Source organism: Pleurodeles waltl, chromosome 5 (assembly GCF_031143425.1).
Source record: "Pleurodeles waltl isolate 20211129_DDA chromosome 5, aPleWal1.hap1.20221129, whole genome shotgun sequence".
NCBI lineage: Eukaryota > Metazoa > Chordata > Amphibia > Caudata > Salamandridae > Pleurodeles > Pleurodeles waltl.
Window position 1 is genome coordinate 1,853,033,140 of NC_090444.1, and position 12,163 is coordinate 1,853,045,302.

The following is a 12,163-nucleotide window of genomic DNA, read 5'->3' on the forward strand; positions in this document are numbered from 1 at the left end:
ATTTCATTTTATTCCATTTTTATTCCTTTTTTATTTCACTTTTTCCATTTTATCTTATCTTTTACTCCCTTTTATCATTATATTTACCTGTAATTTTATTATGTGAATTTATTTATATTTATTACTGCTCGCGCTTTTTTGGCTCTTGTAGCCGCAATAAAGCTTCTTTGAATTGAATTAAGATCAAGGAATGTTCAGAGAAGGCACACCAAATAGGGGTTTCCTTTTAAAGTTCAAGCTTGAACAACCTCCAGCCTCAAATAGGATAGCCTACGTAGCTGGGGTGGAAATCCTCAGTACCACGGACGTTTCCGTATACAGTATTGAGGTGTCATTGTATATAATGAGACTGAGATACTTGGGAGGACCCAAAAAATTAGAGCCTGACCAAACGTTGGCGGCCCCATTTCGGGTAGACTCTCATTATTCTAATGAGACTACTGGATTTTGAGTGGCAGGATCGCCCGCGATGTGGGGGACTAAGTCTAACCCACTGCAGGTGACACCCGTCGCTACAATCCGGGTTTTGTGCCAGCTAACTAGCAGTGCCACATCTCAACCCGAGGGTAGGGATGACTGGGCAGCCGAGCGCATGACTTACTTGGCTTCTCAGGGAAGTCGTGCTCACTCAGGTCTTATCCGTTTCTCTCATTTATAATTGTCTCATTATATAAATGACAAACAGAAGCAGTATATGTTTTAACAATGAGTTTAATAAAACAACTGCATCTTAGATAGCAAAGCGTGAGCTGCAATAACCAGGACGACACAACATGACAGTATTATAATTGTGACGAGAAGAGTGAAGCATAAAAACAACGCTTTCATATTGTCACTACTGTCAATAGATTAACTCCTACCTATGCTATGACTGAGCACAGCATGTTAAGCTCTAATTCTGCCCTTCAGATTCCCCTGGGAAGACATCATCCTTCATACCTGAGCAAAGGCCTGCGGTCTGCGTTAGCATCTGTAGAGAAGCATTCAGCAATCAGCATACAGTCGTGGTTCCCTTGCTGGAATCTCCCTCTAACGTATAAGGAACAAGGAAGTGTTTTTATAACTACACAGCTAATGTTCTAAGAAAATGTCCCTACGTAAGGATGTGTGTTTTCTACGAATGTTGGAGACTAAACTTCTACCACGTTCACCGGCAATGTACCGCGCTGTAGCCTTGGAAGAAGCACAGAGTAAGCAAGAATGTCTTGTTTGAGAACAGAGTGCTGACCTAGGCAAAAACAGTTAAACAGAAAATAAAACAAGACCGTAAAAGTGGCTATTGTAACAATAATAAAATAAAATTGAATAAAATATATCTAGGTTAGAGTGCACAGCGGCTTGGCCTAGTGTGATACAAGAACGTGCCTGGAGCTATAGCTAAAATGGCTACACAACAGTACCATTATTAACTCAGTAAATCAAGAAATGTATTCTCGAGTTTTCTTTCAAAACATGGCATGCTCTATTGCTAATTTGTCTTTATTCCACTGCTTGCCATCCTCTACGCTCACCACACTCTTCCTCATTTCCAACACATTATTAGGTGCCAAGAGCCTCGACTCCACCTTGGGTACAATTGTCGAGATCTTGATCCTCACATAATCTCCCACTGCCACATTTGCCACCCATCTGAGCTTGCCCACATGTTTATCATGGGCTTGCAACCCTTTTCTACCCACATCTTCCACTTTGTGCTTAGAAATAGAAAATTCCCCCATCCACTGCCTTGTCTTTTTGGATGCAGGAACCCTTCCTCTCAATAACACAAAAGGTGACACACCTGTGTCCACATTGGGTGGGTTGCATACAGCCCATAGTAACTTCCTCAACTCCAATTTACAGTTCAACCATTGACTCTGGCTAACTGCACCTTTTCCCTGATAACTCTATTGAATCTCTCAACGAGAACTTTGCTCTTTGGATGATGGTTGTGGTGTGACTTTAACTGTGATGTACCTAATGGATTCTTGGGTACGTCACAGAGAATGTCTGCAACCAGGCAACACAGGGAGTTGGAAGAAAGCAGCAGGAGGAGCAGGAGCAGGCTCTGTTGTGGCGGCTATTTCAAACAAACTTGAAGTTTAATAAAAAATGCATGTAACTTGAACTGAGCACTGCGCTGTTTCTTAACAAGTTGGCAACGAGTGGAAACCAACTGCATCAGGCCGAAGGACCCAGCTTTGTGAAGATTTAATCGCATTCTGCTCACCAACCGGTGAGTTAAATTATTTTTGACAAACCATTTTTGTTAAACCTTCGTACCCGTTTTTTTTTCTTTCTTCAATATTTCCTTTTCTTGGCCGACATCGCGTCAAGGCAGACATCGCGTGCGTGAGCTTTGTTGCTAAGTAGAGCAGAGTGCGTGTGTGTGTTTACCGGCCTGTGGTTACCTCGCGTGTTGAGCATCCATTGAATAAACTGCTAACGCGCGCATAGCGCGCGCCTGCAGTCACTGCATCTTTCTATTATACAGAAGCACACTTGTGATTTAATTCAAATATACACGGACGCCGGCACTCTTTCTCAGCACTCATACACGCGTATAAGCATTTAAAAAAAAAAAAAAGAAAAAAGAGAGAGAAGATGAATAAACTTACCGCGAACGCTTCCAGCGATGCAGTGAATATCGAGGAACCTCCGATGAGGCTGCATCATAAAAAAATAATAATGATAACAAACTCAGCAATGGAAACAGTAAAAAGACTGCCAGAACCATAAGAATAGAAAAGGGACAACAAGGAATTACATGTACCAGTGGGTACAAAACAAACAGCAAAGGAAACAGTAAAAAGACTGCCAAACCAAAGAAATATAAAGGGACAACAGAGAATTACATGGTAAAGTGGGTGTGTTCGTTTTGGAGGGCATTCCCAAAGTGATTGTTACAGATAATGGGTTGCAATTTGTTGCTGATGAAATGAATTTTTTTTTGATGGATTTGTCAATTGAACATCAGCGCACAGTACTTTATGCTCCACAAGCCAATGATCTTGTTGAAAAAATGAATGGGCTTATAAGAGATTGTGCTCAGTTAGCCATGACAAATACAGGAGAGTTCAGAAATATTTTGAGGGATAAGATGTGGGCCCATCGCACTGCTCCAATTTTTTTGACAAAGAAATCTCCATTTCAGTGTTTGAGAGGACGAGTGGCAGGGTCTAAGTTGTTCCCCAAGTGGTTAGGACGCTATGGTAATGGTGAGAGTGCGGATGGCTGCAGAGTCCATGTACATCAGAGGAGGTACAAAGAACGATTTGATAACAAACATGGTGCAGTGGTCAGGAACTGGAAAGTAGGAGAGTTGGTGTTTGTAAAGAAACCTAGGTGGTCATGCAAAGGGGAGTCTAAATTTATAGGACCATATCGCATTAAGAAACTTAAGAAGAATGTAGTGATCCTAGAGAATGGAGAAGTTTGGAGCATGTTTAGACTTGCTAGGTGTGATTGGAATACTAAATTGGTGGAAGCCAAACTGTGTGCTGATGAGCTGGGAGACAACGTAGTAACCTTACAGCATCATAATTCTGCTTTGTCACCCAGGGAAGTTTGCACTCGAAGGAGGCCAGAGTATCTCAAAGACTATGGGGGTCATTCCAATGTCCGCCGCCCGCCACAAATCCCCCCTCCGAAATACCGCGCCGCGGTCAAAAGACCGCGGCGGGTATTACAAGTTTTCCCCTGGGCTGGCGGGCGGTTGCTGAAAAACCGCCCGCCAGCCCAGGGGAAAACGACCTTCCCACGAGGATGCCGGCTCGTAATCGAGCCGGCGGAGTGGGAAGGTGCGACGGGTGCAGTGGCACCCGTCGCGTATTTCAGTGTCTGCAAGGCAGACACTGAAATACTTTGCAGGGCCCTCTTACGGGGGCCCCTGCCGTGCCCATGCCATTGGCATGGGCACGGCAGGGGCCCCCAGGGGCCCCGCGACCCCCCCTACCGCCATCCTGTTCATGGCGGCTTTCCAGCCATGAACAGGATGGCGGTAGGGGGGGTCGGAATCCTCATGGCTGCGGAGCGCGCTCCGCAGCCATGAAGGATTCACACGAGCAGCGGAAAGTCGGCGGGAGACCGCTGACTTTCCGCTTCTGACCGCAGCTGAACCGCCGCGGTCAGAATGCTCGTTGGAGCACCGCCAGCCTGTTGGCGGTGCTCCCGTGGTCGGTGGCCCTGGCGGCCACCGGCCGCCAGGGTCAGAATGACCCTCTATGTGTGATCATGGTTTTCCACATTGTGTTGTGCTTTTATATTTTACACAAAGTATGTGAGTAATATTTTCAGCCTATTGTATTGTTGTAATTTAGTGTCCTTATTATTATGTGATGTAACTAATGGATTCTTGGGTACATCACAGAGAATGTCTGCAACCAGGCAACAAGGGGAGTTGGAAGAAAGAAGCAGGAGGAGCAGGAGCAGGCTCTATTGTGGATCTGTTGTGGTGGGTATTTCAGACAAACTTGAAGTTTAATAAAAATGCCTGGAACATGAACTGAGTACTGCGCTGTTTCTTAACAATGACCCAAAAAAGTTTTCGTGTGTTTGATTCCCAAAAATGTCAAAGTCCATGTAAACTGTGCAGAAGTGAACTGGCACACATTGTCCATTAAAGTTTCATCAGGAATATCGTCCCTATCAAAAATGGACTCCAAAAACTCCATAAGTTTAAACTATTGGGAACCTTCACAAATTTCACCTCCGGCCTGCGGCTGTAAAAATCTATAACTACTATGCCATACTCAAGCATGCCACCAGGAAGAACCATGGGACCAATGATGCCAATGGCCAGTTTACTCCAAGCATTATTGAGTATTTGTATAGCCTTCACAGGACTAGGAACGGTGACCTGTGATTCATCACTAATCGCACAACTCATGCAATCCCTCATATAGTGTTCAACTCTCCTGTCTAATCCTGGCCACCAACATTTTTTTTACAAATCCTTCTCTTTTTTGCACGCATACCTATGCATCACTTGTGAGCTAAAGCCAGTACTTTGTTCCTCATTCCCTCAGGCACCACTAGAACATTAGGCCAGAGTAAGAGGCCATTGACAATGGGCAATTCGTTGAAAACTTGTTTATATGCCTCACTTGACTTCCTTTCGACTTCCATCGTGTACACCATTGAAGGATGCCATCCTTCACCTCTGTCATCTCTTCATCTGAATTGCATGTAGCCATCCATTCATCTTCTGACATAGCACCCTCAGAATGACTGTAGGAAAGTGCCACTATTGGCATGGTTGCCCCCCACTTTTTGCCCAGTGTTGATGCCAACTTTGATTGAAAGGCCCCAGCACCAGGGTTCTTTCCCTAAAACTGTACCTTTGTTCCACAATTGGCATAACCCTGGCACACAGTTAAGTTCATTGTAAAAGGCCCACACATCACTGCCTATGGCATAGGTAAGGCACCCCTCTAGCAGGCCTTACAGCCCTAAGGCAGGGTGCACTATACCACAGGTGAGGGCATAGCTGCATGAGCAATATGCCCCTACAGTGTCTAAGTCCATTCTTAGACATTGTAAGTGCAGTGTAGCAATATTGAGTATATGGTCTGGGAGTTTGTCATTACGAACTCCACATCTCCATAATGGCTTCACTGAATACTGGGAAGTTTGGTATCAAACTTCTCCGCATAATAAACCCACACTGATGCTAGTGTGGGATTTATTGAAAAATGCACACAGAGGGCATCTTAGAGATGCCCCCTGAATGTTACCCAAACCGCTAGTGTAGGACTGACCGGTCTGTGCCAGCCTGCCACTTTCAGACAAGTTTCTGGCCACATGGGGTGAGTGCCTTTGTGCACTCTGTGGTCAGAAACAAAGCCTGTCCTGGGTGGAGGTGTTTCACACCTCCCCCCTACAGGAACTGTAACACCTGGCGGTGAGCCTCAAAGGCTCAAGCTTCAGATTACAGTGCCCCAGGGCACTCCAACAAGTGGAGATGCCCGCCCCCCGGACAAAGCCCCACTTCTGGCATCAAGTCCGGCAGGAAAATTAGGGAAAACAGGGAGGATTAACCACCCCAGCCAGGACCACCCATAAGGTGTCCAGAGCAGAGGTGAACCCCTCCCTGCAGAATCCTCCATCTTGGTTTGGAGGACAGGGACCAATAGGGATAGGAATATGCCCCCCTCCCCAAAGGGAGTGAGCACAAGGAGGGTGTAGCTACCCTGAGGGACAGTATCCATTGGCTACTGCCCTCTGACCCCTAAAACACCCCTAAATCTAGGATTTAAGGGACTCCCTGAACCCAGCTCACCAGATTCCTGGTGACCTAAAAGAAGAAGTAGGACTGCTAAGCTTAAACCCCCAGCAGAGAAGAAGGAAGACGACAACTGCTTTGGCCCCAGCCCTACCGGCCTGTCTCCTGCTTCAAAGAACCTGCAAAAGACCAGCGATGCGTCCAGTGGGACCAGCGACCTCTGGCCAACTCCAGAGGACTGCCCTGCAACCAAAAGGACCAAGAACTCCAGAGGACAGCGGCTCTGTCTAAGAAAAACCTACAACCAAGGACTCCTACCTCACTCCGGATGCTTGAGTCCTGACCCCTGTGCACCCAATGTCCACAGCCCGTGTCCAGGAAGTCCACCCAGCAAGAGAGGGTCCCCAGGCGATTGCGTGCAAGTGCCCACCCTGGGTTGACCTCTCCACCCCTCCACGACGACGCTTGCAGAGGGAATCCCGAGGATCCCCCTGACCGTGAAGCTCCGGGCGAAGATAACATAGACACACTGCACCCGCAGTCCCCAGGCCCCGGTGCATCTACGTTCAGCAGCCGGCCCTCCTCCCTCTCTGACCTTGTGGTGTGCCCGAGATACTCCCCCCCCCGGACCTCGCCTCCAGCCTCTGAGTGACCCCCGGGGACTCCTCATAGACCAGCATTGGAAGCCCGACGTCCTGGTTGCACCCTGCACCCCGCCGCACCTGTGCCTCTTAGGGTATGTGTTTGGTGCCCACTTGTGGCCCCTCCAGTACTCTTCTGATCCCCCCTGGTCTACCCTCCGAGTCACGGGGACTTACCATCAGGCAGACCGGATTCCGAGTACCCCCTGTCTCCTTAGGAGCCCACGTTAAAATTGCTCATGTTTGACCTCTGCACCCGGCTGGCCCTGTGTTGCTGGTGGTGGGTGTTTGGGGTTAACTTGAACCCAAACCGGTGGACTTCCTAAAACCTGGATACTGAAACTGTAAGTGCTGTACTTATCTGTAAACCGATCTAACATTTCTTCCCCCAGGAACTGTTTCTGAAAATTGCAGTGTGCATTTTTAAAACAGACTATTGCCAAAAATTCAAGAACTGTATTACTTACCTGATACCTATGTGAAATACGAAACTTTTAAGGTACTTACCTGCAACTTGAATCTTGTGGTTCTAAAATAAATTAAGAAAATATATGTTTTATATATAAAAACCATTGGTCTGGAGTTCAGTCATTGAGTGTGTGCTGCTTCTATTGTCTGTGTGTGTACAACAAATGTTTTGCACTACCCTCTGATTAGCCTAACTGCTTGACCACACTATCACAAAAGAGAGCATTAGTATTATCTACTTTAGCCTCTGTCAAGCCTCTGGGGAACCCCTGGACTCTGTGCACACTATATCTCACTTTGATATAGTATATACAGAGCCAGCTTCCTACAATGACCTTCAACAATGCACACCAAATCTGCCTCATACTCACACAATTCTTCTTTTTCTACATCTTGGTCGCATCCTAGAAAACGAGAAAGGCAATCAGCCAACAAGTTCCTGGCGCCCAGTACGTATTCTGCACGACAATTCTACTCCTGAAACCTATACTACCTTCTGGCAATTCTAGGTGTGGCAGTTCGGGCTGGACTGTTCCCATGGGGAACAGGGTCAAGACTGATTTGCATATGGCTGGGTCCAAACTGGAATGGCATGGGCAGCAAAAAAACGATGGATTAAACCCAGATCTGTGACTGGGGGTGAGTGTTTGCATTGTCAGCACTCCGTCCATCATTCTTTTGTGTTACTAATGTTGCCCTAAGTGGGAAGGGTATGCCCAGACGTGGGTCCCGTGCTTCCCATGCCACTGGACTCAAGCTAGCCTGGCTGATGAGGGGTGAAACCCCGAAACTGGTCCCAGGATGCTTGTTTTCAGTCCAGGGAAGACCTGGCCTGGCAGTTCGGGCTGGACTGTTCCCATGGGGAACAGGGTCAAGACTGATTTGCATATGGCTGGGTCCAAACTGGAATGGCATGGGCAGCAAAAAAACGATGGATTAAACCCAGATCTGTGACTGGGGGTGAGTGTTTGCATTGTCAGCACTCCGTCCATCATTCTTTTGTGTTACTAATGTTGCCCTAAGTGGGAAGGGTATGCCCAGACGTGGGTCCCGTGCTTCCCATGCCACTGGACTCAAGCTAGCCTGGCTGATGAGGGGTGAAACCCCGAAACCGGTCCCAGGATGCTTGTTTTCAGTCCAGGGAAGACCTGGCCTGGCAGTTCGGGCTGGACTGTTCCCATGGGGAACAGGGTCAAGACTGATTTGCATATGGCTGGGTCCAAACTGGAATGGCATGGGCAGCAAAAAAACGATGGATTAAACCCAGATCTGTGACTGGGGGTGAGTGTTTGCATTGTCAGCACTCCGTCCATCATTCTTTTGTGTTACTAATGTTGCCCTAAGTGGGAAGGGTATGCCCAGACGTGGGTCCCGTGCTTCCCATGCCACTGGACTCAAGCTAGCCTGGCTGATGAGGGGTGAAACCCCGAAACCGGTCCCAGGATGCTTGTTTTCAGTCCAGGGAAGACCTGGCCTGGCAGTTCGGGCTGGACTGTTCCCATGGAGAACAGGGTCAAGACTGATTTGCATATGGCTGGGTCCAAACTGGAATGGCATGGGCAGCAAAAAAACGATGGATTAAACCCAGATCTGTGACTGGGGGTGAGTGTTTGCATTGTCAGCACTCCGTCCATCATTCTTTTGTGTTACTAGTAGCACATTCCCCACCTTTAGTGGTAAACAGCTGTACCCGGGGTTTGTGATCGGGATGTACAGAGAAACATATGCACCACCAATAAGGTTTGAAATGGGTGATACCCCACCAGCATGCCTGGGCCTTTCTCTCAATTGAAGAATACAATGACTGCGTACCCCATACGCTTCTTGAGGCAAACTACTTCATCTCTGCCCTCCCTATGTTGCATAAGAACTGCTCCTAGTCCCTACTGGCTGAGATCAGTCATGAATATGCTTTCATCTCAAGTGTCGAACGATTTCATTGGAATAGCATGCACCACATCTTCAATAATCAAATTTAAGTCTTGATGGCAATCTGCACTCCAAACGCATTTAGTATTTTTTTCAGAAAATTCTTCATGTTGTACGTCTTTTCCGCGCACCTAGGAATAAATCTAGGATAAAATTCAACTAGTCCAATGACTGATCGTAATGGATCCTTGTTTTCAGGTGGATGGAAATCATTTATTGCCTTAACTAAATATGACTGAAATTCAACCTCATTGGCTGACAATTTGTATCCTAAGTAATCAATGCTGGAAGTGCTAAATTTGCATTTTTCCGCACTAAGCGTCACTCCTCTTCCTTTCAAAATGGACAACACCTGATGTAACCTTCTATCGTGCTGCACTTGGTCTTTTTCAAAAACTAGCACTTCATCCTGGAATGCAACAAAAAGCTTCCAAGCCTTTAAACAAACTCTCCACTACCAGTAGGAATACATCAGCAGAAGCTGATGCCAGTCCGGAATGCATGCGCTTCAGCTGAGACAGATCCTTAAGGGTTGTAAAAGATGTAAAATTCCTGGAATCTGGGTTGACTTGATGGTATGCTGAAGCCATGTCGAGCAAACTGAACATCTTACCTCCTTCAAAGTGGATTGCATTTCTGTGATGTTGGGAAGGGGGTGGCGAACAACCCATATCTGATCGTTCAAGTCATGCAGATCCACACACATACAAACAGATCCATTAGCCTTGTGAGCTAAGACAATTGGTGCAACCCAGTCAGAACATTTAGTGGGTTAAATGATGTCCTGCCCACATAGTTTGTCCAGTTTTTTCTTAACTCAGAACGCAAGGCTAAGGGCACTCTTCGAACTTTATGTACAACAGGACGTGCTTCATCTACCTCTTTTTATCTTTTGCATGAAACCCTTGAATAGGCCCAAAGTTTCTTGAAATACTTCAGGGAAAGCATCCTCCCATGCATTTTTATGGAGAGAATTTGAACATACTCCTTCTTTAGTAATACTTGAGTGAATTATTGGGATCTAACAATATTCTCAAATTCTTTTGAATTTACCAACCCAACAAACAAGCATCATCTTTGGCTACGTACAAAACGTGTTGCGTGATACTGTTTTGAAAATTAAGTTCTGCTTAAAATTCTGCCACTACTTATATGGGCCTGCCTCCATAACCAACAGGACAAATTATTGAATCCTTCGGTTGAACTCCACTAAAGGCCTTTTTCAATTTTTTCTTGCTCAAAAATGTGAAAGGGAATCCCGAGTCTGCCATGATCTTTACCTCTTTTCCATTGATGGCTAGTGTGCAGAAAGGTCTTTTTATCATGTTCAAAGATACACCCCTCAAACCTCATTATGCTCATTCGTGGACATATCCTTGACTATTAATACTTCGCCTTCATCACTTGTGTAAAAATCATTCTCACACAACTTGCTAGTTTCCTCCCTGCTTGATTGCATTTTGCCTAAAGATCTACAAACCTTGTCAAAATTGCCTTTTTCATGCATTTAACACAACAGATCTATGACAAGGCACTCACTGGCATTTCCCAGATGGGATGTGCTACCTCACCTGCATCACTGTAGCTGTGTAAAGATTGTTTTTAGTTTTTTGCAGTCAGTTTCTCAGATTCTTTCTTCTTTTTTTCTTTCTTGTATTTACTCTTCAGGTATAACACATTTAGAGGAATAGACTTAAATTCTGACACAGTTATTTGCTCCATGTACAATATTGTACTTTCAGTTCTAGTTGCAATTTCTGCTACTTCTTCTAATGTTAGAAGGTCTTCTAACGTGTCCAGAGATACGGCACTCGCTGCACCTACCTTAGGTGAAAGACTTTTTACAGCGATACGGCACTTGCTGCACCTACTAAGGGTGAATAATTTTTTGAAAAATTCTTGCTATTTATATTTAAATGACTGCATTTACCATGATGCCTTGGGGCTATTTTCCGCTTGAATACAAGGCAGTGTGCTCCCTTTTTCTTTTTGGATGTCTAAATGACGGCTCCCGTGAGCCTCTTGCTGACGAGCACTGGCGATGCACCTGTGTGCCTACTGAGTGGTACAAAAACCTGTAAAGACGTTTGGCGGCATTTCAAGCGACCCCTTCAGTTACATACGCTCTCTGCTGATGACGGCCGAAAGCCAGAAACACGTGTCCAGAGATACGGCACTCGCTGCACCTACCGTTGGTGAAAGACTTTCTACAGCGATACGGCACTTGCTGCACCTACTAAGGGTGAATAATTTTTTGAAAAATTCTTGCTATTTATATTTAAATGACTGCATTTACCATGATGCCTTGGGGCTATTTTCCGCTTGAATGCAAGGCAGTGTGCTCCCTTTTTCTTTTTGGATCTCTAAATGACGGCTCCCGTGAGCCTCTTGCTGACGAGCACTGGCGATGCACCTGTGTGCCTACTGAGTGGTACAAAAACCTGTAAAGACGTTTGTCGGCATTTCAAGCGACCCCTTCAGTTACATACGCTCTCTGCTGATGACGGCCGAAAGCCAGAAACACGTGTCCAGAGATACGGCACTCGCTGCACCTACCTTAGGTGAAAGACTTTCTACAGCGATACGGCACTTGCTGCACCTACTAAGGGTGAATGATTTTTTGAAAAATTCTTGCTATTTATATTTAAATGACTGCATTTACCATGATGCCTTGGGGCTATTTTCCACTTGAATGCAAGGCAGTGTGCTCCCTTTTTCTTTTTGGTCTTCTAATGTTAAGTTCGGTGTGACAACAACACCTCTTCAACATTTTTGCTATTAGTTTTTTCAACCAGTTGATCCCTGATAATTTCCTCCTCAAAAGCTTTGTCTTCGCAAGACACTGCGGAATTCTTCAACCTCCCACCAAACTTGAGGCCAAGTCGCAAGCAATTTGGACTCCTTTGTAAATCTTGTGCCTCTC

General features: G+C 45.9%; 1 long non-coding RNA gene across 1 annotated transcript in view; it reads left to right on the forward strand.

Annotated features, from left to right (window-relative positions):
- Positions 1-12,163, forward strand: part of LOC138297446 (uncharacterized) — a 189,410-nt gene that overhangs the window by 92,822 nt on the left and 84,425 nt on the right. Inside the window, exon 2 of the long non-coding RNA XR_011204111.1 lies at positions 4,349-4,432. This is a non-coding gene — a long non-coding RNA (uncharacterized lncRNA). The remainder of the gene's footprint in view (positions 1-4,348; positions 4,433-12,163) is intronic.